This window comes from Gracilinanus agilis, chromosome 1 (genome assembly GCF_016433145.1).
Source record: "Gracilinanus agilis isolate LMUSP501 chromosome 1, AgileGrace, whole genome shotgun sequence".
NCBI lineage: Eukaryota > Metazoa > Chordata > Mammalia > Didelphimorphia > Didelphidae > Gracilinanus > Gracilinanus agilis.
The window spans coordinates 175,502,759-175,522,716 of NC_058130.1; the positions used below are offsets into that span (position 1 = coordinate 175,502,759).

General features: G+C 43.7%; 1 protein-coding gene and 1 pseudogene across 2 annotated transcripts in view; one reads left to right on the top strand and one right to left on the bottom strand.

The window, feature by feature from the left end:
• Nucleotides 1-5,848, bottom strand: part of CARHSP1 (calcium regulated heat stable protein 1) — a 28,083-nt gene extending 22,235 nt beyond the window's left edge. Inside the window, exon 1 of one of the 2 annotated variants that reach the window (XM_044659035.1) lies at nucleotides 5,775-5,848. The gene's annotated coding sequence lies outside the window, so the exon portion shown is untranslated. Of the gene's footprint in view, nucleotides 1-5,530; nucleotides 5,656-5,774 lie in introns of those variants that run through there. The other variant, XM_044659034.1, reaches the window with a different exon arrangement.
• Nucleotides 5,849-6,923: 1,075 nt separating this feature from the next.
• On the top strand, nucleotides 6,924-19,477 carry LOC123249309 (annotated as a pseudogene).
• Nucleotides 19,478-19,958: the final 481 nt, after the last annotated feature.

Here is a 19,958-nt window from a genome sequence, read left to right on the forward strand (position 1 = left end):
ACTGGGCTATTCTTTTTGCTAAAGTTAGAAGGACAGAACCCAGAACACTGCCAAGAAACTTAGGCCCCAGGGACCTGCTGAGTACCAAGCCTGAAAGCAAATTCCCCAACCTGGTTATAGCCTGGGAAAGGTCAGAGAAGGAGCTAAAACAGACTTTCCTCCTTTCCCAAACCTCAGCCCTGCCTCCTCCAAGGTCCCAGCTAGAGGTGGAACAAAGAAAGTAGCTTATACAAAGGCAGGAAGATGACATGGGACAAGCCTGTTGCACATGTATACTTGAATGTAGACTAGGCATTTTTAGGGGTCCCAATCCATGATATCACTTCATGGGCAACCATTCTGCCATTTTTAATCTTAAGAGAGTTGTCTGGGGCACCAAGAAGTTGACTAGGCAGATGGCTACACAGTTCTAAAACAGAAAAGATCCGGCTCTTACAAAGAGTTGGGGCAGGAACGGCAAAGGAAGGATTGAGGAGGGGAGTTAAGAGTGTTACAGAACAGTCCGAAGAAAGCTGAAGACTCCTAAAATGTTTCCTTCCTTTATAGCCAAATTCAAGTGACTTAAGAGTAAGTTAGTTGGTTTGGAGTTAAGATAGAGGGTAGAGAAAGGCAAGACCAGGAAACAAGCGACCACCTTATTTCTCCTATGCTATGACTCCAAATAGAAAGAACCCTCCTCTCCCGCCTTTGAAGTCCCTCAGTTTATCAGTTATCCTTCTCTAAATCCCTAGAGTGGACCAGACCTCTAGGAGAGATGATTAGAGGTATAGGGGAAGAGAAGAAACGGGAAAATGCATTTACTAAGTGTCTACCATGTGCCAGGCACTGTGCTAAGCCCTTGATTACAAATATGATCTCATTTGATCCTCCCAACAACTCTGCACCATAGCTGTTGTGCTATTTGCTATTATCCCCATTTTACAGTTAAGGAAACTGAGGCAAATAGTTAAAGTGATTTGCCTAGGGTCACATAGCTAGTAAGTGTCTCAAGGATAGATTTGAACTCAGTTCTTCCTGACTTCAGACCAGAGCTCTATCCACTGAGTCAGCCAGCTGGTCGAAGTGATCTCCTTTAGGAATCTGTTTACAACAGCAGTTAATGGGCAATTTCCAGTTCCTTTCCCTGAATCAGTGGACAATTGAAGTAACCTTCTAACTGGTGTCCCTAACTCTAATCCACTCTCCATAAAGCTGTCAAAGTTTGTTTCTTTCTTAGAATTCATATTAGGTTATTGATTCCAAGGCAAAAGAGTGGAAAGGATTAGGCAATGGGGTTAAGTGACTCGCCCAGGATCACACAGCTTGGTAGTGTCTGAGGCCAGAGCTGAACTTAATCCCCACCCTCTCTAGGCCTGACTCTGTCCACTGAGCCACCTACCTACCCTTCAAAGTTTCTTAAAGCACAGCTCTGACTTTGTTACTTCCCGGGATTGATAAACTCAAGTGACTCCCTATTACCTCTAGATCATATATAAACTCCTGTTTGACTTTTAAAGTCCTGCACAACCTGGCCCCAACCTACCTTTCCAGCCTTATAAACAACACTTCCCACCCCCCTTCAACAATCCCTATAGCCCAATCGACCTAGTCTTCCTTTATGTGGCAGAACTCTACCTACAACCTCCAAACCTATGTATTTTCTGTCCCCATCAGCACCTCTCAGAATCCCTAGTTTCCTTTAGAGCTCAACTCAAGAACCCCAGTATTCATCAGGCTTTTTCCTGTCTCCTATCCCCCAAACTGCTAGTGCCTGTTCCCCTCATCATCTATTTATCTATCTTCCTTCCTTCCTTCCTCCCTCCCTCCCTCTCTCTCTTTCTTTCTTTCTAGCTAGCTAGGATATACCTATATATAATGCACATGTTGTTTCTTTCAAGAGAATATAAGCTCCCAAAAGGCAAAACTGTTTTACTTCTTTTTCTGTTTTCCCAGCACCAGAGCTCGGCTAATAGTAGGCATTGAATAAAGGTTTGTTGATTAATTGAACTCTACGTAGTCAACAAGATTTGTCTGTCTGTCTGTCTCCTTCCTTCCTTTTCTCCCTCCCTTCTCCCTCTCTGTGTCTGTCTCTCTTCTGTCTCTATCCTACTCAATCTGCCTTTCCTGATACCCCTACCTCTAGTATACCTTGTCCCCCCCCAACACAGACTTCCACTAGAATGAGCCCTTTCATGAAAACAGAAAGACTAATTCTTAGTATGTGAAGCCCCTTCTTCAAGACACTTGGAAAGCCACAGAAACAGTGGGAGAGAGTAAAAAAGAGGGGACTGCTTTGAAAAAGAGAAGACACTAACAAAATATTGTCTACTCCAATATACATATTTATAATTCATAGTTCCTGACTCCTGGTTTTTAAGGGAGTTGGAGGGGGAGGGGATAGAGATTTCAGAAGTTGGAAATAGATTTGTACTGAAAACCTAGCCAATGCCAACAAATATTGAAGGGGCTAAAGAAAAGAGTGGTCAAATTACACTTCCATAACCTCTAACCAGAGCTTACTTAGCCAGGAGCCAGATCTGGGGAGCAGGAGGGGGGAACATGTATCCTTCCTCTCCCAGAGAGGTAGAGGTAAGAGCAAATGGGATGCAGCAATAAAGGAAAAGAGGGAGGGAAGCTCCCCAAACTATGTTTAAATGGGCCCAAATTGGTTAGACAATGGGAATCCTAGGACAAAGAGTTGATAATGGAAAAAACCCAAGCATCCTCCTTCCTCTCCCACCTCCTTTCCTCCCCAACATTCCTGAATCCCCAGCCCCAGGCTCTACTGGTCACAGCTAGAGAGGAGGAGTCATCGGGCCCTGGCTCAGAACCCTTCAGTCCTGATGTAGTCATATTTTCCTATTTCGGAGGAGAACTGAAGGCAGAATTGAACATCCTATTAAAAGATAAAGTTGAGGGGGCAGCTAAGTGGCTCAGCTAAATGAGAGCCAGGTCCAGAGAGGGGAGGTCCTGGGTTCAAATCGACCTCAAAAATACTTCCCAGTTGTGTGACCCTAGGCAACTCATTTAATCCCCATGGCCTAGCCCTTAAGACACCAGTCTGCCTTGGGACCAATACACAGTATTGATTCTAAGACAGAAGGTAAGAGTTTAAAAAAAAAAAAAAAAGATAAAGTTGGTCACTACCTTAATTCAATTATTCATCACCTTGACTATAGTAACAGTCCATATTATGGGTCTCTCCCACCTCCGATCCTTCCTCCACTCAACTGCCGCAGTGAAATTCTTAAAAGTTCTTAAAAGTTCTGACCATGTCATTCTCTTGTTCAGAAAACCTACAGGGGTTCCCTATTTCCTCAGATCAAATACAAACTCCTGTTAGGGATTTAAAGCTCTTCACAATCTGGTCCCAACCTACCTTTGCAAGCTTATTACATATTATTTGTTCTCTGCTTCACTTATTTCACAGTCTAGTCAAACCAGCCTATTTGTTGTTCCTAGTATAGGACATTCTAAGCCTATGCTCCATGTCTTTGCAGTTAACTTCCATGCCTGAAATGCTCTCCCTACTCACCCCTGCCTGCATGAATCCCTAGTCTCTTTCAAAACTTAGTTCAAATGCCACCTCCTACATGAAGCCTTCCTGACACCCCCAGCTCTAATGCCCTCCATTTTTAGAGAAATGTTGTATTTACTTACATATGTACATGTCTCCACCCATAAAATATAACATCCTTGTTGGTAGGGGATGTTTCATTTTTGTCTTTGTATCATCTCTGGTGCCTAGCAAAGTACCTAGCACATAATGGGCCTTTATGAATGCTTGTTAATTGACTTTATGTCATTCACAGCCTCCCCTCCAACTCATAAACTCATTCACAATAAGGAGATGATGATTAGTTACCACAGTGGTGGCTGGAAAAGAAGAAGCTTAATTGGGTAGTAGTCAATACAAAGGAATAGGATGCTAATATAGGTTACTGGGCATTGGAGAAAGTGGTATTTGGGGACAGCAAAAACACAGCGAACCTTGGGATTTAGCTGGCCCCATCTTCCCACAACTCTTTCTTACCCTCTCAAACTCGAAGAAGGGAGGGATCTCTTCCTCACATACAGCTGGTACTTCAAAAGAAATTTAATGAATGAATAGGGAAGGATCTTCAGGAAATTTAATGAGTCATCAGTTGGTCCATCCCTCCCCAACAGCCTGCAATTTGGGATGTCAGTTCTCTGCATGGGGTCTTTTTTTTTTTTTTTTTCCAGCAGAAATTCTGGTTGATGGCTGATAGGCTTGCTGACTATACACACACATACACACACTCATACACACATACACACACACACACACACACACACACACACACACACACACCCCTTCAACTGGCCCCCTCTATCATCCACACCAAATATGACCATTCTATGTTTTTAATGAAATAATTTTGTTTCAAATGGCCAGTTCCAGTTTTTCCCAAACCAGAGCTAAGAACCCACTGAAAGGCTTCTGGAAATGGCTGAGAGTATTTATTTGATCAGATCCCTTTATCTCCAACCCCTCTACTGGGCCCCACACTCCTTTTTCTCCAGTGCCCTGCCCCCTCCCACTCACATTCCCAATCCAGCTGCTTCTTCTCCCACAGATGTTCATTGATGGTTGCTTCTCTTTCTCTCTCTCATAGATACAGCTCAGACAATTTCTGCCATACTGAGACCCCATCTGGAAAGCTCAACAGTTGGTCAGCTGTTACCCATCTGGAGCAACCGGACCTTCGGGCTGGTCCTTCTACCTGGCTCCCATCCAACGAAGGCTGGTTCCTCAGAAAGCAGCTACCAAAGCCCAGTAACTAACCCCACCGCAGCCCCTTTCGGAAATCTCAAAATCCTCTCTGACACCCGCAAGAGGGTCACTCCAAGCAGGGCAAGAGAGGGGGAGGGGATCGCGGAAGTGAACGCTAGCCAGTTCTCAAGAAGCAGCAGCCACGGAAATTCCAGTCTGCCGGGGAAAGAAGCCTCAGTGCTTCCCAACTCCGAAAGGCAGGTAGTTCTGCAGAATATCCGCCTTGAACTGGTGCTATTTTCTGCTTGTAATGACTAGGTTTTCCGAAACCTTGCCCCAAAGACGGAGGAGGGGAAAAGGTAAGCTATTTTCTAGCTTAATTTCCTTCCACCCCTTCGACCAGCAAAACACCATTTTGGCCTAAGCTCAAAACTCCCAAACCATCTCTGTTGGGTTTACCCCAAATAAGAAGCCCATTTGAGCAAAACATTCCCCCTCCTCCTCCTCTCTCTCTTTCTTGGCCCCCCTGCAAGGGGTGGGTATAGGCAGGTACAATTCGAATGCCTCTCCTCTCATGCTCTCAAGCTCCCCACCAAAAAATGCCCCAAAAAATAAATAGGGAAGACTGGCTTATGGAAGAAGGGAGTAGGGGGACGAGTGGTAGAAAAGAAGAAACTTGAATCCCCATTACAAATCCAAATGAATTCCATTGACTCCAGGCAACCTTCCCATTCCAGAGGTTCCCTCCCTCTTCTTCAGCCCCCAGCTCCCTCAAGTCCTCAATTATTCCCAAACCAACACCCTCCAGGGGCCTACCCTTGAGACTCCCAGCCCGCCAGAGAGGACCGCGGGGGCTCCGCCCCAAGCAGGAGCTGAAGAGGATTCCGGGAGAAGGGTCCCCTCTTCTTGAGTCGAAACCCTCTGGAGGCACAACCTGTCTGCTTCCCAATCCGTAGTCCTGGGGAATACTTCTGACAGTCCTAAAAGCTCAGTCCAAGGAAGAGAGACGGCCCTCCTCGGGCGCGTTTCCCGCCCCACCCACCCCCCAAACCCCCTTTACCTGGGGCTCTGGTTCCCGGGGGCGCAAACAGCTCAGCACAGACTCAGCCAGTGGTGGTCAGGGGGCGGGGCGGGAGGGCCAGAGGAGGGAAAGACTGGGTGGGTGTGGCCCGGGTGGATGCGTGGGCGGGGTCTAACAGGGGGCGGAGCCTCGTTATTTTCCTAATAACCATATCTATCGAGTGATTCTTTGCTCTGTCCTTTGCTTCTACCCAGGGTGGGGCTCCAAGTAGAGCTTCTAATAGTAACACCCCAATTTGGCCCCCCATTTCTCCCGCCCGCGTAGCCCCAAGGGAGGGACCCAGGACTGGACGGGAGGGGCTTGGAGACCGGATGAGGGGGAGGGGCAAAGATTGCTGGGGATTGGGGGAGGTCGAGGGCAGGATGGGACGAGGAGGCGGAGAGTTTGTTCCAGCTGGATGATCGCGGCTCCCGCCTAGCGCTCGTGTGCCGGTGACCCTGCTAAGAACCGTCCTTATGTTCCCCACCCCCACCCCCACCCTCACCCTAATGACCAATTGCACCTTCCCTCTGAGATCCCTTCAGACACCAGCAAGGGGGTCCTTGCTTTGTTGCACCCCAACAAAGCCAGGGCAGACCCTGGCCCTGAGATCCGCCCTTTCCGCCCCTCACTCCTAGACAGAGAGCGCTGGGCAGCCCAAGCGTGACTCAAAGAGCCTAAAGCTAGACATCATCGGCGTCCAGAGAGCCTGTGACTAAGTGGCCCACACTTAGGGCAGTCTAGGGGCTCCGCCCCCGCCCTGAGCTCTTCGGATAAGGCTAGCTAAAGACGGGTTAGAGGGGGAAACGGGCGATCCCGAGAGGGCGGGAAGAGCAGAAGCAGGAGAGTGTGCGAAGGGGTGGGGCGGTGCTGGGCCTGCCAGCTCTATTGACATCCAAAGCAGTGGCAACTCAATTACTCCCTTGCAGCGGAGAGGAAATCTAGGAGGGCTGTGTTGTTCGTGTATCTTAATCCTTACTGCGGGTGAGAGTGTTTGATTTCCTCCCCTGGAGGGATCTCGTAGTGGATATTACCAATACGTTTGACGGTGATCCTGGCTCTAGGATTTCTAGAGAGCCACAACAAAAGCACACTCCTCTTTGGGACCCTGATGATCCTGCTTTGTCCTGGTCCATCTGGTCCAAACCTATGGACCCCAGGACTCCTGTCCACATCATCATCTATCTCATCAGTGCTGGTTGCTGTCCATACCAAAGGTGGGGGGGAGGCGGGGAGTAAAGTGTAATAACTCTAGAAAAGCTGAAACCAGCTTTAAAACAGCAGGCATTTAACAAATTGTGCTGCTGTCTTTGAAGAACTAGCAGTTACTGTCTGGTTTTATGAGACATGTCTGGGGGAGGTCCCAACTCAGAAACCTGTTGCACCTCATCCATGTGAGACCTGATATTCCACCAGCAGTGATTCATTCCTCTCCCCTTTCCCGGTGCCCTTATAAATTGTAAATTCAGCTTAAACTTGGACTACTGGACAGAATAGAAGAGCAAAGTGGGATTTCTTTCTGTGGGAAGTAATTTGTGAGGAGGCTTCTGCATTAGAGGACCCTTGGGGGATTTCCTCTAAGTGGGGTAATATAACTTCCTCTAGCTATGCACCTTTTCCACAAATTTTTGTTGCCTAGACATGAGAGCATTAAGAGGTTATGTGAGAGGCAGCTGGGTAGCTCAGTGGATTGAGAACCAGGCCTAGAGACTGAGGTCCTAGGTTCAAATATGACCTCAGACACTTCCTAGCTGTGTGACCTTGGGCAAGTCACTTGACCCCCATTACCTACCCTTACCACTTTTCTACATTGGAGCCAATACACAGTATTGACTCCAAGATGGAAGGTAAGGGTTTAAATAAAAAATAATTTTAAAAAAAGAGGTTATGTGACTAATATGTGTCATAAATGCAGATTTTTAATCCAAGACTTCAAGGTTCACCCTCTTAACCACTGTAAGAGGCACAGGGAAAGGAAAGGAGGAAGTTCCAAAGTATTGGAACCAAATGAGGACTTTCAATAACATAGTCTGTCTGACTTTACTTCTCTGGAAACTGAGACTGTCAGGGGATCCTAAGGGATCCTGGCAAACATTCAGGGGTCCTGAAGGAGTAAGGAGAATGAGACGTGGTAAGAAGGATGGCATGCAACAGGAGGGCCATGGAAGCTGGTAGCAATCAGAGGGGAGGTTTATTGATCACAGCTAGTATTTTATAGAGAAAGTGATGTAAGCTAATACATTAGATAAGCTTTTTACATGGACAATGGTTAGTAATGATTTACAATCTTAGTACAATGACTTAGTTTACCTCACCGACACTTGGAGTTTTCTATAGGATAATAAATCACAGGTAAATTTATAACCATCTAGCCCAGATTCTCAGGGAAATCTTTGCTTCAGTGTGTTTGAACAGCTAATTATTACCAAGTACAGCAGAGGGGGAGGAGGGTTAGAAAGGTGGGGTTTGGGAGGGTCTCATGTGAGGAGTGATTCTGGCCAGACCATGGCTTTGATTTTACTGGGGTCCACTCTCACTACTCAGGGCTACAAGACTTGAAGTAAGGAAAACTGAGTTCAAATACAACCTTGGATACTTCCTAGCTGTGTGATCTTGGGCAAGTTACTTAACCTTTTGCCTCAGTTTCCTCAACTACATAATAGCAGTGCCTACCTCAAAGGGTTAGTATGAGGATCAAATGAGAATAATATTTGTAAATTGCTTAGCACTGTGCCTGCCACATAGTAGGCACTCATTCAATTAAATGCTCATTCCTTTACTCCCTTCTCATTGCTATGGTTACCCAACAATGACAGAATGAGGACCCAGGGTTTCAGAATGCCACTCAATACTTTCTCCTGTCCCAGTCTGCTGCTTTCATGTGAGTGAAGAAAATAAGCACTTCCTTTATCACAACTGACCTTGGTCCCTTGCTCTTGTGTACACCATATTAGGAAACCTGACCTCTTACTTGTTTCCCTGATAACCCTCTGGAAAAAAAAAATCATCAAATCACCAGTCAGGACAAAGTGGTATCCCTGGGACAAAATATTGTCCAAACTGAAGTGACAGGTAAGAGCAACAGAGGCTAGAGAGGACCCAATGTTGGAAGAATCACACACTGTATCTATCTGAGGAAGGAATAATCTTCTTCCTTATTTCCTCTTAGGACACGAGTTATTTACTACAAATAAAGATCCTTACTAACTGGGTGGTGACCATGGGCAAATCACTTAACTCTGTTTGTCTCAGTTTCCTCATCTGTAAAAAATGAACTGGAGGGGCAGCTGGGTAGCTCAGTGGATTGAGAGTCAGGCCTAGAGATGGGAAGTCCTAGGTTCAAATCTGGCCTCAGACACTTCCCAGCTGTGTGACCCTGGGCAAGTCACTTGACCCCCATTGCCCACCCTTACCACTCTTCCACCAAGGAGATAATACACAGAAGTTAAAGGGTTTAAAAAAATTTAAAAAAAAAATGAACTGGAGAAGGAAATGGCAAACTACTCCTGGATCTTTGCTAAGGAAACCCCAAATGAGGTCATGAAGAGTTGGATGTTATTTTTAAAACCACTTATGTGTCTTAATCCTTTCAGGGCTGACACCCGTCACATAGTTCTCTTTCCTCTTTTCAGAATAGTCAGGATTAATATTGCTGTGGAACTGGTTTTCTTGGGCACGTAGCACTTCTAAAATCAGTAAGTCCATAAACATTTATTAAGTGCCTGCTGTGTGCCAGGCACTGTGCTCAGCACTCAGGATACAAAGAAACTTTCAAGGAGCTCACAGTCTAAGAGAACAACAGGTAAATGGCTATGTACAAACAAGCTATACATACAAGATAAAATGAAGATAATCAGTGAAGGAAAAGTACTAGCATTAAGGGGGATCAGGAAAGATTTTTTTGTAGAAGGGAGGATTTTATCTGGAACTTAATGAAGCCTAAGAAACTAAGAGGTTGAGATGAGGAGGGAGAGTAGTATTCTAGGCTTGAGGAACAGCCAGAGAGAATACTCAGAGTTTGGAAACAGATGTGGCAACAAAGAATACTACAGTGGAGGGAGGTTTAACTTGTAAGAAAACTGGAAAGAGGGTAGGATAAGTTATGAAAGACTTTGAATGCCAAATAGATTTTATAATTTATTCTTGAAGTAATAGGGAGCCACTGTAATTCATTGAGTGGAGAAAGGTATGACAGAGTCAGATCTGTGCTTAGGAAAACCACTTTGACACAAAGTAGAGGATGAACTGGAATGGGGAGGGACTTGTAGCAGTTGTAGCAAAGTAGTTCTGTCAGGAAGGGATGAAGTCCTGTACTCATCAATAAAAGTGTTCATCATTTTTGATCATATATTCTTTTTTTTTTAAACCCTTGTACTTCGGTGTATTGTCTCATAGGTGGAAGATTGGTAAGGGTGGGCAATGGGGGTCAAGTGACTTGCCCAGGGTCACACAGCTGGGAAGTGGCTGAGGCCGGGTTTGAACCTAGCACCTCCTGTCTCTAGGCCTGACTCTCACTCCACTGAGCTACCCAGCTGCCCCCTTGATCATATATTCTTATCCCTCTGTTTCTCCCTCTGCTCAGTTCTTTGAAATCCATCTTATTCTCATCTTGACCTCCAGTATTCCTAGTACATAAATAACTTCTTAAATTTGACTGATTCTCCCTAGGTTATGGCCCCTGTTCTGGTCCTCCTTCCTATTTCCTTCTTTCTCCCTTCCCCCACTTCTTTTTTTTCTCCTCTTTCCCTTTTTCTTTTTTCTTTCTCTATGAGTTCTCTCCTTCCCTCTCAACAGAGGAACTTAAATTATACTTGACTGAGAAAAGTATTAACACTGAACTCCCTCTTTCTGATTGCTTCTACTCTGCCTCCCTTTCTTTCCTGCATTCTCTCCTTTTCTCTAGCCTCTGATGAAGAGGTGACTCTTCTCTTTATCAAAGCTAACCCCATTTCTTATGCTGTCCTTTTAGATCCTACCTTCTTTCTCATCTTCAAATTCTTCAGAGGCAGCTGACACATAGAGGGCCTATCAGTGCTTATTCCCTTGCCTTTCCTAGATACCTGTTAACATGCTGGGTGCTCAATCATCCCTAAAACTGTCTCCACTTAACTCTGATATCATCACAGCACAATTCTGGGTTTGTATCCAGAAGGTTAGATTTACATCCCTGTGGTTCCTATGCGTGTGACTGACTCTGTTATTTTAAAAACCACTGATGTGTCTAATCCTTTCAGACCTGGGAACACCTATAACCCTATCTCCTCTTTCCAGAACAGACAGAGCCATTATTGCTGTAATTTGGAGCTGGTCTGCTTGAGCACACTCTTATTTCTTATGTGACTTTGGGCAAGTCGTATAAGCTTTCTGAGTCCTGGTTTTCTCATTCTTAAAATGAGGGGATTAAACTAAATGACCTCCGAGGTTTCTTTTGGTTCTAAGTATTACATCTCTTCAAGCTTGAGTCTGGTGGTTTTCTTTACTTACATTGTCAAAGCCTTAGAAAAAAGTGTCTATACTCAATGCTTCCACTTCCTCAGCTCCTACTTCTCAACTCTTTATAATCTTCCTTATGGCCCCTCCACTCTGCTGAAGCTTTTCTCTCCAAACTTAACAACTGTGAAAACCTATAGCCTATTCTCAGTCCTTATCTTTCTTGAATTCTCTTTGATACTCCTCCTAGACACTCTCTTCTCTTTCAGTTTTATGATGTTGCTCTCTCCTGTCTGATCACCACTCAGACTCCTTTGCATCTCCTAACCACGGGGTTCCCCAAAGGTTCTGCCTTAGGCCCCTCTTTCTATCTCTATACCTTCTCTCTTTTTTTTAACCCTTAACTTCTGTGTATTGGCTCCTATGTGGAAGAGTGGTAAGGGTAGGCAATGGGGGTCAAGTGACTTGCCCAGGGTCACACAACTAGGAAGTGTCTGAGGCCAGATTTGAACCTAGGACCTCCTGTCTTTAGGCCTGACTCTCAATCCACTGAGCTACCCAGCTGCCCCTCTATACCGTCTCTTAAATGATTTCACCAGCCCCCATGGGTTCAAGCATCATCTCTATAAAAACAACATAGGGCAGGTAGGTGACAAAGTGGATAGAACACTGGGCTTGAAATCAGGAAGATTCATCTTCATGAGTTCAAATCCAACTTCAGACTCTGTTCCCATAGCTGATTGCCCCCCCTCTTTCATCCCCATTCTCTAATTTATCTTTAAGATGTCTATAAGATAACCAGTTCAAGATGTCTAGTATAGTTGATTGGAGATAAAAGGAAGGAGGTCAGCAGAGAGGTTAGGACTGGATAAATAGAACTAAGAATCATTAGCATAGAGATGAGAATTGAATCTATGGGAATTGTAGATGTGTGATCCTGGATAAGTAACTTAACTTTGTTTGCCTCAGTTCCTCATCTCTAAAATGAACTGGAAGGGGCAGCTGGGTGGCTCAGTGGATTAAGAATCAGACCCAGAGATGAGAGGTCCTGGGTTGAAATCTGACCTCAAACACTTCCTAGCTTTGTGACCCTAGGCAAGTCACTTAACCCCTATTTGCCTAGCCCTTACCACTCTTCTGCCTTAGAACCCCAATACCCAGTATTGATTCTAAGGTGGAAGGTAAGGGTTTAAAAAATGAAATAAAATGAACTGGATAATGAAATGGCAAACTACTCTAGCATTTTGTACCAAGAAAACCCTAAAACGGGGTTACGAAGAGTCAGATATGACTGAAACAACACAACATGAAGGCGATTATGTAGGAGGCAGTTTAAAGACAGAATCAAATCTTATCTCTGATACTACTTCCATTATGTTGAGTATGTCATTTAAATATCCTTGGCCCTTAACTTCATTCTCTGTGTAACTCAGTGATGGGCAACCTTTTGAGCTTGGTGTGTCAAAATTCACCAAGAAACAGAGCATAACTTGGGTGGTGTGTCACTTTGAGTAAAAAACAATAATTTTGTGATATTTATAGTTTAATAACAAAAATGTATAACTATAATATATAACTATTTAATAAACCAAAATAGGTAGATTAATATAGGTAGAATTGTCATCTAGAGTGCACAGAGTGTCTATACTACACTACAGCAAATGTTTCATCCTCAGCAGGCGGCCCCAGACTTCTTTGTATGCGGCCGCATGTGGCCATGCGTCATCGAAAATGGCTACGCGTGTCAGTGCTGACACACGTGTCATAGGTTTGTCATCCCTGAGTAATGGAAGGTAATAAGGAAATCCCTTTCCTTCATCTTCTCTTGCTAGAACATATCTGCCCCATAGCACATTTATGGAGCTAGGCTTAGCTTCCAGGCCACTTCCAATGACGGCTTCTCCGGCTCACCTCTGAAGGATTTTTATTTGGGGATGATACCACAACTCCTTCCTCGTCCTTTGGACCTTAGGATGGTCCAATGGAAGGAGCTTTATCTAAGAGGATCTGTGGGAAGCCAATAAGAGAACAGATAAAAATCTGAAACCCCTCTTTTGACACCTCTTATGATCCATACCTTTTCTTATTGGAAAAACATTATAGACTTATTGGAAAGCTTTGAGTCCATAACCAGACAAGAAGCTACTGAGTTAACAATTTCTCTCTTTGACAATTTCTCTCCTTGATAATTAAGAAGCCTGAACCCTAAAAAATATATTACTTAAAGACTGGAGCCAGACAATTTAGTCCAGACTATCTGACCAGGTGCAGATCTGTAAATCAAGGCAGAACGCAATTAGTAAACATCTCCATGAAATTTATTTCTGCTCCCAGAATTAACCCCTACTAATTGGTTGTTGGAATTTGGCCCTTGCCCTTGTACCCATCTCTCTACTTTTAGACTTTAATGGATTGTGTATGATTTGTAACCCCTTCACAGCTGTGACTCTTTGTGTTCTTTGTTTGAAACCAGTATAAAATAAAATCCAAATCCCATAGCATTAGAACAGCGTGGGCTAACCACTAGTCTGGTTGTTCTCATTTTCTTTCTCCTGCCTTAACAATCCTATGCCACCATATGCCACTCAGGACCCCCAAAACCATATAGAGGCTGGCCCCCTATAAGGATCATCCCCTGGGCTGAGAAGGGCAGACCCACTCAGGAAGGGCTAACTTTAAAAGGAATGACTCCATTCTTTTGAGCCCTTTTCTTCCTCCTTTCTTGAAAATATGGCTTGACTCTCTCATGGATTTGGTGTGGGTGGTGTCTTCCTCTCTGTCCCTTTTTCCCCCGTTGACAAAGCAGCAATAAGCACATGACAAGAAGTAGATGTGCCTGACTGGATACACCTGAAGGTTGCCTTCACTTAATTGTCTGGCTGCCTTTTCTGCTTTGTGTTTCTTTCCCAGAGCACAGAGATCTGAGATAGCAATGATTAGCATTGGTGTCAACCTTGTAAGTTTGAGAAAGCAGGAGTTCTTGGTCCAGATGCTGCTTGGTCAGAAGGAGTTGACCGTTACTGAAACAACTTCAGAAGATTAACTTGGAAAAAGGTCAACACAGGCAAGAAAGTGAGCACAAGCTGTGACTTGCCAAAAGATAAGACTTGCAAGTAAGTTGCTCAGATAGTGCAGAGCCTAGAAAGTTAATTATCTACTTGACAGTTACAGAAAACGTCATGTTTAAATATTTTAAGTTTTGACCTCCTAGGAGGGCATAATAGTAATTAAAGGTTATTGCTTTCATCTTTTTTTTTTTTAACCCTTACCCTCTATCTTTGAATCAATACTGAATATTTGCTCCAAGGTAGAAGAGTGGTAAGGACTGTAATTAAGGTTAAATAACTTGCCCAGAGTCACACAACTAGAAAGTAACTAAGGCCGTATTTGAACCCAAGTCTTCCCAACTCAAGGCCTGGTGCTCCATCTACTGCCACCAAGCTGCCCCCAAACAGATATTCTTTTCTTTTCTTTAAACCCTTTCCTTCCATCTTAGAGAAGCTATACTAAGTATTGGTTCTAAGGCAGAAGAACAGGAAGAGCTAAGCAATGGAGGTTAAATGACTACTTAAACCAGGATCAAACAGCTTGGGAAGTGTCTGAGGCCAGATTTGAACCCAGGGTGTCCCAGATTTAATCCTGGCACTCAATTCACTGAGCCACCAACCTGTCCCCTACTGCTTTGTGTTCTAAACATCCATCAATATGCACTTATGACATTTTAATAATATTAAAAATAGTAGCTAACACTTACTCTGTCCCAGACATTATGCTAAGTGCTTTACAGTTATTCTCCCCACTATTTGGCCCTCACAGCAACCTTGCTCAGAGGTAGGTGCTATTTTTATACTCATTTCATACTCGAGAAAACTGAAACAGAGTTGAAGTGACCATTCCAGGGTCATACAACTGCTACTAGTGACTAAGGCTATATTTGAACTCAGGTCTTCCTGACTCCAAAGCCCAGCACTCTGTTCCTTATTCTATAGTAGAAGAAAAAAATGCCCTTCTTACATTTGTCTACTTTGTACATCAAGTACTTTTTCTAGAAGTGACTATATTAATGTCATTTGGAGAGACTCTAGATATAAGCCAAATACCAAAAGGGCTTAAAAAGCCAAAGAGAGGCTTTTATATTTAAGAGACTTGTAATGGGAAGACCAGCCAGCAGGCTATTAAGGTAGTTCAAGCATTAGGTGATGAGGACCCAGATGTAAGTACCTTTGACAGTAATAGAAGAAGTTAGGGCAAGGGGACAGTTTTGGTGGAAAGATAATGAATTCAATTATGAACACATTGAGTTTAAAAGATGTCTATAAGGCATCCTTGTTCAAGATGTCTAGTAATCAGTTGCAAGACAAGAGGCAGAGGGGTTAGGGCTGGATAAGAAGAACTGAGAGTCATCAGCATGGATTTGACAACTGGATCTGGAGGAACCGATGAGATAGTCAAATTAAATAGCATTTTTTTAAACCCTTACCTTCTGCCTTAGAACCAATTGGTTCTAAGGCAAAAGAATGATAAGGGCTAGGCAGTGGGGGTTAAGTGACTTGATCAGGGTCACACAGCTAGGAAAGTGTTTGAGGCCAGTTTTGAACCTAGGATTGCCCCATCTTTAGGCCTAGTTCTCAATCTACTGAGCTACCCAGCTGCCCCCAAGTTAAATAATATTAAAGGAGAGAAGAGGACCTGGGACAGAACTCTGTGGAATACTCACCATTAGTGGCCATGACCTGAGTGAAGATCTAACAAAGGAGACTGAGATGGAGGGGTTAGATAGGGAGAAAAGAATCAGGAGACAGTAATATCTCAAAAACCTAAAGAGAAGAGAATACCAAGGAAAAGAGGGTAATCTGTAGACAAAGACTGCAGGGAAGTCAAACATGAGAACTGAGGAAAGGCCATTAGATTTGGCAATTAAGAGAATTTTATTTGAAAAAAGGAGTTTTGGTTGAATGATGAGGTTGAAGTCAGATTGAAGAGAGTTTTAAAAAAGAGCGAGAGGAATGAAAGTGAAGATACTTATTGTAGAGGGCCTTTTCAAGGTGTTTAGCTACCTAATGGAAGAGATATGGGTTGATAACTAGCAGGATTGGCTGGATCAGTTCAGGAGGGGTTTTGGAGGAGGGGTGAGATATGGGCATGCTTGTAAGCAACCACTAGATCAAGGGAGGAATTGAAGATAAATTAGAGAATAGGGATGATAGAGGGGGACAATTTATTAGAGGAGGCAAGATGGAATTGGATCACTTGTGCATGTAGAAAGGTTGACCTTGGAAAGAAAAAGGGTCACCTCATTATGTAAGACCCTTAATGAGACCCCAAAAGGCCATTACGGGGAGATTTATCTAGAGAAAAAAAATATAGATTGGTCAGAATGGTGGTCAGTTGTCCTCTTTTCATCTGTAAGATAAGCCAATTTAGCATTGCAGAGTGTGTAGAGTCTTTGAGGCAGGTTGATCTAGGTCTCAGCCTCAATTATTATCTGTAAAATGGGGCCAATAATAACAGTAATATCTCCTTCACAGGAAAGTTTGTAAAAGCCATTGTGATGCATGTGATAGAGTGTTGTCAGACCTTGAATCTCTATATAAATGCCAACTGTAACTATTAATTACTCTGGATTGAGTTTTTTGCTTCCAATCTTAGTCTCAGGTTGCAAGTGATACCTAAAGGACCTCTGAGCCACAGTAAAATTAAATGGATCTAGACTCAGGGCTTGCTAGAGAAATAAATTAATCTTTTTAAGTGAATCTGTTAATTTATTATGACAGGAAACTCCTTGTATTAACACAGATCTACACCTGCTCAGCAATGGCAAATCTTGGAAAGTTACTTGGGGTGGGAGCAGCTGGGTAGCTCAGTGGATTAAGAGCCAGGCCTAGAGATAGGAGGTGCTGGGTTCAAATCTGCACCCAGGCACTTCCTAGCTGTGTGACCCTGGGCAAGTCACTTAACCCCCATTGCATAGCCCTTACCACTCTTGTGTCTTGGAACCAATACATAGTGTTGAGTCTAATGCAAGAAGGTAAAGGTTTAAAAAAAAAAAAAGAAAGAAAGAAAGTTGCTTTGAGCAAAAGTTAAGTGACTTGCCCAGGGTCACCTAATTAATATGTATGTATCAGAGGCAGAATAAGAACCGAGGTCTTCCTAGTTCTGAAGCTGACTTTATATCCACTATTGTAAGCTGCAAAAAAAATGACACAAAATTTATCTTGAAGACCATGCACAGCTGAAAGGAAGGTACCTTTTTTCCTTTCTTTGCAACTGAAAAGGGGATATAGATTAATAGGAGGAAGAGTGACTCTCCAGCTGCTTCCTTCAGTGTCCTCTTCCTTCCCATCACTCCTATGTTTGCTCAGAAACTATTTTTCTGTTTCTCTAAGAGGAAACACCAGTAACCTCCTTCCCCTTGAATTCTGACTCCATCTTGGGTGCCAGCAAGCCCACATTAGGGTAGGAAAGCATCTGAAGCCACTCCCAAGAGATAACTTTTAAATCCGTCCTCAAAAGACTAATGATCTGTCTCATCTTTCATTTCTTATTATCTCTCCCACCTTTTCTATTCTCTCATTTCTTTTGCAACCTTGAATATTCCTTGTCCTGGACTCCTCTTTTTCCTTACCCCAATCTGCTCAACTTCTTACTAAAATTAATCCTTAGGGTGCTGGGATATGTCAGTTAGATTGAACCAGTTTTAATACAAAGGAGTTCTTTTGGCTGCTCCTTAAAAGAGAAATATCCTTCATGATGCCAATCTTTGAGAAGTGCTTCTCCATTCCAGAACCTACAAGGACTTGAATTTCATTCTGTCTTAGTATCAGTTTAAGACAAAAGAGTGGCAAGAGCTAAGCAACCAGAGTTAGGTGACTTGCCCAGGGTCACACAGCTAGGAAGTGTCTCAGGCCAGATTTTAACCCAGATTGTTTTGACTCCACACCTGACTCTCTATCCACTGTGCCGCCTAGCTGCCCCCAATAAAGGACTTTTGATGCAGACCATCTAATCCAACCAGGCCAGTTACCAATGCCCTTTTAAAAAAATCATTATCTTTTGTCTTAGAATTGACACCAAGTATCACTACTGAAGCAGAAAACTGGTAAGGGCTAGGCAGTTGGGGTTAAGGGACTTGCCCAGAGTCACTTGGCTAGCAAGTGTCTGAGAGCAGATTTAAACTCAGGTCCTTCTGACTCTAGACCTGGTGCTCTATCTACTGTGCCCCTAGCTGCCCCAAGGAAGTGAAATACTTATGTATTTTACCTTGAATAGCTGTTAGTAGGTTGAGGCCTTTTAACTTCTGAAGAAAATAGCCCAGTGGATATTCCCCTGGACCAGTAATGGGCAAACTACAGCCCGTGGGCCAGATGTGGCCCCCTGAAATGTTCTATCCAGTCACCCAACATTATTCCTAATCTGATGAATACAATAAGTAGGTACAATACAATGAAACTTCAAGAGTTGCCTTAGAAACAGACTGACAGATGAGCATTTCTTTTCCTTTGGCCCCTCTTTAAAAAGTTTGCTCATCACTGGCCTGGACCTTTTCTCTTCATGGGGCTCAGGCAAGCGGAGAAGACGGGGTAATCTACCCAAAGAATCTGTACAGATTCTCCAGGACTGGCTCTATGAGCATTGGTTCAACGCTTTATCCTTCAGAGCAAGAAAAAGCTTTACTATCCCAGCAAACACACCTCTCCACAGTACAGGTCTGCAAATGGTCCATCAATGCATGCCGTAGACTCCTCCCTGACATGCTGAGAAAAGATGAGAAGGATCCAAATCATTACACTATTTCCCAGCAAGGGACCAAGATTTCTGAAGCTAGCTCTGTGGAGCCGGCCATGGGCATCAAAAACATCCTTCCAGCTTTAGACGAGAGCTCCTTTTATGCCTGCACTAAAGCAGACCTTAGGAAGACCACTGTCTCCTAAGCCCCCATCCCCAGGATGGATTTTGGCCCAGCCCTCCGTGATTCGCCATACCATGGTGACTGCTCTGAAAGATGCCCCTTTCCATCTGTGCCCATCCGTCGGTGTCAGACAGAACACAGATATGCAGCAGATACCAGCCAAGTTTTTCAGATACCTCTCTCCTCTACTCGGAGGACACGGGCAAATCTGGACCAAGTGCAAATACCCAGAGTGGGCTTTTCAACACTCCTCTCTGAAGCCCACCAGACCTCAACCAGGTCTCTAGTGGATTTCAGCTCCTAGTGGATGTTGCCCTCAAAAGGGCAGCCGAGAATGGAGCTTTGGGCAAAACTGATGGCTTAACGCTTTTTTCAAGCAGCAGAATTCTCAGAAAATATTTATTATGGTTCCCTGGGTGATATCAAAAGACAAATGACTGCATTATTTGATATATATGTTTTTTAAATTAATATTTGCACAAAAGATGGCTAAAATGAAGCTTCCTGTTACTGAGATGTCTTCAATGGAATGTGGTCATTCCAAGAACTGTGAACTTAAAAGCTACTGTAGAAACAAAAGGTTTTCATTTTTAAATGTTTCTTGGTAGATTATTCATAATGTGAGATGTTTTCCAAGATCATGCAATTTCCCCTGCCTTATTCCCACCATCTCCCTTTATTTTTGTTGGTCTTTCTTTCAGACTGTGCAATATTTAGGAAAGCTATAGTCTTCTCATTCCCATGTGGAATAGGATGCTGACATACTGTCTACTAAAGAAATTTTCAATTTTTTAAAGCAAGTATGAACCTAATTGATTGGTGTTGCCTTTTTCATGATATAATAA